The sequence below is a fragment of the Cupressus sempervirens genome, chromosome 3 (genome assembly GCF_028749045.1).
Source record: "Cupressus sempervirens isolate cs-2001-9-10 chromosome 3, ASM2874904v1, whole genome shotgun sequence".
NCBI lineage: Eukaryota > Viridiplantae > Streptophyta > Pinopsida > Cupressales > Cupressaceae > Cupressus > Cupressus sempervirens.
This window is the reverse complement of record NC_143120.1, coordinates 556836848-556842076: the sequence shown is the minus strand read 5'-3', so window position 1 is coordinate 556842076 and position 5229 is coordinate 556836848. Positions and strand designations below refer to the sequence as shown.

The window sequence follows — 5229 nt, the reverse complement described above, 5'->3', positions numbered from 1 at the left end:
GGAACAAGGCTTTTCCAGTGAAGGTTTCTAGTGGATAGTAAGATAAAATATGATAAGTGTAACATAGTACATTAAGTCACGATGAAGAGAAAGAAGGCAGACATATGATGGAATGTTTCCTATGTTTTAAAATCATATATTCAAAGTATATTTATGAAATTTATTCTTTATAAGGTTGAGAGATTCATTATCCAAGTGAGTTTATTACACTGGAATACTAAATAGGGGCAACAATTTCAAATGCAAACTCCAAGCATCATTTACAAGCAATAGTAATATATGTAGTCACATGCATCATATCTAGGAGCAAGGTCTAATTATAATAAGTGAAGGAGCGAGTCAATCACTAGTTGCTATAGTTAGATTCAATAGAAGCCATGGCAGAGGAATGCAAACTATAAGACAAATAGTGATGATTGATCAGTTTCATGCATAGTTAGCAAGGTCAGCACTTGTCACAACCCATTTCTCTTCTAAATAGAAGGGGTGTTGTTGTGCCATGTACTTATTAAGCCTAATCATTTTACAGTATAATAATAATGTACGACTATTGAAAAAGGAAGTTGGGGAATGCAAAGAATTGGGGGTTCATTACACATTTGATAGATTATGAAACAATTACAAACTTTTTTTGTGCGAAAGCCCTAACTTATTTCTTCTATCGAACATTTTATGGGGGGCAATCCGTGTGTTGTGGCAGCAACTTACATGTCCTGCACTTTATGCCGCAAGCTATTTCACAGTCACCCAATTTTTTAATTTTTATTACAATGTTTTCTCAATAGAAGAGGTGTCTGAGCGCAACCATGGGAGGAACTAGGGTGAAATATATGCTTGTCGATGTCAAGGTTAAATACGAAGATGAATAGAGGCACTTTGCCGTAAGTCCTATGGCCTTTCTTTGCATGACTTGCAAACTGTGATATTTGAGCTATTTAGGTTGAATGGGGATGCCCAACAACTGGAGATAAGATATACAGATGAAGACAAAGATATGTTGACAATGTCCAATGATGAGGATGTGGTCTGTGCATTCGATTAGGGTGTCTTACACCCTTTATGTTTGGAGATATAATGGGGCAAAAATGTTGTGGTCATGAATCATTTTAAAAACTGTGTTGGGTCATGCGGTGGAGGTAGCGAAACATACTGGAATGATTGAAGTGCATTTGAAGGATTACAACAATCATTATCACTACAGATTCAAACACCATACCTGCCACAACTTGTGGTTGCCTACAACACCACCTTGCCGCCATGCTCCAACAAACTATGGAAGTGGAGTCCTGTAAGAAACAAAGGTGCACCTTGCTGATTATTAGTTGAAATTTAATCACTCAAATTTCTCTTTTCCATGCCAGCTTTTAAGTAACTATATACAAACTAATTTGGTAGCAACACATATTGCTAGTTTTATATTTTTGTTTAATTAAATTGGATGAATAATGTTGTACTTGTAGGAGAACTTGTGTACATTCATATCACAATTTCTAACTGTCGATTGGCAAAAGAGATATTTCCTTGTTGTTTTAGTTTTCACTGTAAATATCAGAGGGTTTCAAGACTGTTTGAAATCCTTTTGTAAACATGACTGATGGTGTTGGGCATTTTGTGACTTGTTCGGATCTGTGCCATTTTCTTTCTTTTATTTTTGTCAGAGAGTTGCTCTTATGAGCCAGTTTATGTGACTTGTTCGGATCTCTTATGCTCGGTTGCATTGCCTTTGTGTCATATACCCTATGATGATGGAGACAATTTGTGTGTTAATTGGATATTTGAATATGTTAGTGCTAGGTGTCATGCCCACTAGCAATCCTGTGTGGAATCTATTACCTATGACCTTTCAATTACTTATAAGAATTTTTGGAGTCTTCTCTTGTCACATCATTCCTTTCTTTATTTCAACAAATACAACCATAGACTACTCATTCCCATACGGGTATGTGAATAAGGAACCTATTGGTTGTTAGTATCAAACATGTGATTGCTAGATCAAAATATCACACTTATGCTACCTACTACAAGAACTACCCCTTATTATTAGTAATATAGATTTAGTTATGCTAAAAAGCTTAATTCATTCCTCAATTTTCCCTCTACTCATTGGAATAGTTATCTTTTTATAAATCAAATCACACTTCTCATTTGTAAAGGTTGATTTTGATACCTGAACAAATGAATTGAAGTATTGACTCTCAATTTGTCATGACTTGATTTCATATTTTTTCTTGAATGCAAACGGGGCCTAAAGAAGAGTTATTAGGTTCAATGAATTTGAATTTGTGACATTGGTAATGTGTTTTCTTGGTTAGATAGATCTTAAAAGATTAATTGATTATGCGATTTAATAATGAATGTTGTTAGTTGTTTTCTTTTGAATCAAGAAAGATGAAAATTTTGTGTATATAAAATGTAAGAAGAGCTTGTCTTTGAACATTCTCGTAAGAGAAAGGAAATTTTACCATTATACAAGATTAAAATTCCTTGTAAATTAATGTGAGAATAAAATGAAATGATGAAATGGGAAGAATATCTACACTTGTGAAGTGTTTTTAGTGAACGATTATTTTATTCTATAAAAATGGGAAATTGTGTTCCATTTTTCTTAGTGTTTCATTTTCTGCTATTTCTTTCTAGGAGAAAGATTGTGATCACTTTCTACTTTATTCTTTAAAAAGTTAAATATATGTGTTTTTTTTTTTTTTTTTTGTGAGGAGGATGAATTTTAGAAGGGTGGTGATTATGGGTCAATTAAGGAAGGGTAGATCAGACGAATGTGTGTCTGATATGGTGCCTTACATCCACACGTAAGTATATCGATAATATTTCTCTCTTTTGGATAGTTGAGATTCGATGAACTAGTTAAGATGTGGCTTAACTTGATATCCATTATTTCCCTTGCTTGACTTATGAACAATTACATTTTATTGATATGTTAGAAATGACACCATACTTATTGACATAAACTGAATATATCCCATTAAGTGTTTACGCTTTTAGCAAGCATTTTAATTGTATGCCTATATGGTGGTAGTGCATAGTGGAAATTAGAACGTGATAGAAAATTAAATCTATACATGTTGATCAAGGAACATTTGTTGATGAATTTCTTTCATACATTGATTCGGCTATCCATGTTATTTGTGAATTTTTTTTAACATGGTTTGATTTGACCACACCTTCCATTACTACTTTGAGTTTTACATGTTTAGACTTCCTTGTTGTTGGGCTAGGTATCTTTCATGTCAAGAAAGATTTTAGGAAAACTTAATAGCTTCGTGGTAGGGTGGTAAAACACTCTTACAATATTCTCACCCTTGTGTTCTTAGACAGGTTCTTGAGCTTCTGTCAAAATGGTCAACATAATCGATACATCTCCGTATACTGGTAATGAAATTATGTTTTCTTTTAGATTTGAGCATATATGTATATGTATCATTTTTGTTGAAGTTAATGATAGTTAATCAACTAATGTTGACTGGTCAATTTTCAAAAGACTTTGACTTTCGTTGAATCTTCCACATTATTCGGAGATTGCTAATGTAGCATTGTTTTTGTAGGGGTAGTCATTACAGCACTAATTGGACACAAAAAATGGCAGAGACAAAGCCTGACAAGTAAATGGAGGGAACAGAGAGATTAGAAGGAAGCGATCAAAATGAATTAAGACCGTAGGCTACAATGCATTGAGATATCTTGTTGAGGACGAAAGAAAAACTAAATTTGATTACAAAAGGGCACAACAACAATAAATCTGTGCTATAGAAGGAGGCCTGATGGAATTCACGTGATAGCTTTATGATGGTGTAACATTCACGATTCACGATGCTTGGACAAGAATGGAACTAAGCAACATGACAACAATTGATAAGTGCGATTTCTTTGAGCCCACGTGAGATAACGTCAAACGATATTTAGTATCCAATATCATCCTTAAACATAGAGATTGGGCCCAATTTATTTCAAAGGAATGGAGAAATTTAAGAAATAATCAATTTGGAAACAAAGGCCACAGTTTATGTTACTAATCCTGAAGACTCCATTTATTATCTCACTAAATGAAAAGTTCATTATAATATGTTTCAACAATTGTTTATTTAAATAATGTAAAAAGTGGTGAATGAATATAAATGTAAGCCCTGATAAAGTCAACATTATGAAAAGTTAAAATATAAACCAACCTAATCTGCGATTAAACTGAAGAGGTGCAATTTATCTGAAAGGCAACATATATGTTATGACTTTTCATTTGAAAGGTCACAGTTTTAGAGTAATAAGATATAAATATGGAGCGGTGGTCGATAAAAATGTATTCAGATATTCAACATTGAACAATCATTCATAAGAAGTATTTTATACATTCACTTGTATGGAGGAATAATGAGTCTTCATAATGTGAATTCAATTATTTTATTTTAATAATAAAATAAAAGATCTGATATCGAGATTTAAACTGTAGAGGGTTCATCTTTTGTGATTATTTTTTGAATTTTGTGCAAAATTTAAATGTTAGATAAGTGGACACAATTATTTAGCATCTTAAATTTGATCATCCCAAATATAATATCAAACTATTTTCGTACAATTTGTCTCCCTACCAAAGGAGTTAAAGTTCAATTTGGACTAATTTAAGATTGCATATATATTTGATCTTGGCAGTATAAGTGCATAGAACATTATAAAGTTGTATGTGAAAATCTTCATGCCCAAATGTGCAGAGGCACTGGTCTTTTTATTATTGAAGTCAGAAAATCTATAATTTCCTTTTTACAACCTTAATCCATTGTTAAATAAAAAACCTTATACAATTCATTCAATTATTTAAAACATTCAACTTTCAACATTCAAACTCATTTTGGTCGAGTTTAAGGACCTTGCCAATCGAAGAACTCACCAAGCTTAACTAAGTGATCAAATTTGAGGAGAGGGTCTACTCGCCTAGGTGTATTGGAGCCTTGAAGTGTAGGGGAATCAAGGTGATTCCTATCTGTTGGCCAGAATTGATTGTCGAATCCTATTGGAGAAGTGACAAGCTCTTGGATTTTCAATTTGTGGTTTTGGGAGCCAACAGATTGGCGATTCCATAGGGGAGAGTTGCCCACAACAAGTGTTGTGCAGTTACCTAGAGTTTCAGATTTTGCAGACCAGAATCAATAAGTAGTTATATCAGTTTGTTTGAAAGTGTACTATGTTGGAAGTAAGAACCTAGAAGATTAATACATTCCTCGA

The 5229-nt window shown here is 33.1% G+C and overlaps 1 long non-coding RNA gene across 2 annotated transcripts; it reads left to right on the top strand.

Moving 5' to 3' along the window:
• Positions 1-621: 621 nt before the first annotated feature.
• LOC149567637 (uncharacterized) lies at positions 622-4082 on the top strand. Of its 2 annotated transcripts, none has more exons than XR_016361643.1 (3): positions 622-1301; positions 3334-3387; positions 3561-4082. It is a non-coding gene; the product is annotated as an uncharacterized LOC149567637 (long non-coding RNA). The 2 variants fall into 2 exon arrangements; XR_016361642.1 differs by lacking the exon at positions 622-1301 and adding an exon at positions 2706-2807.
• Positions 4083-5229: the final 1147 nt, after the last annotated feature.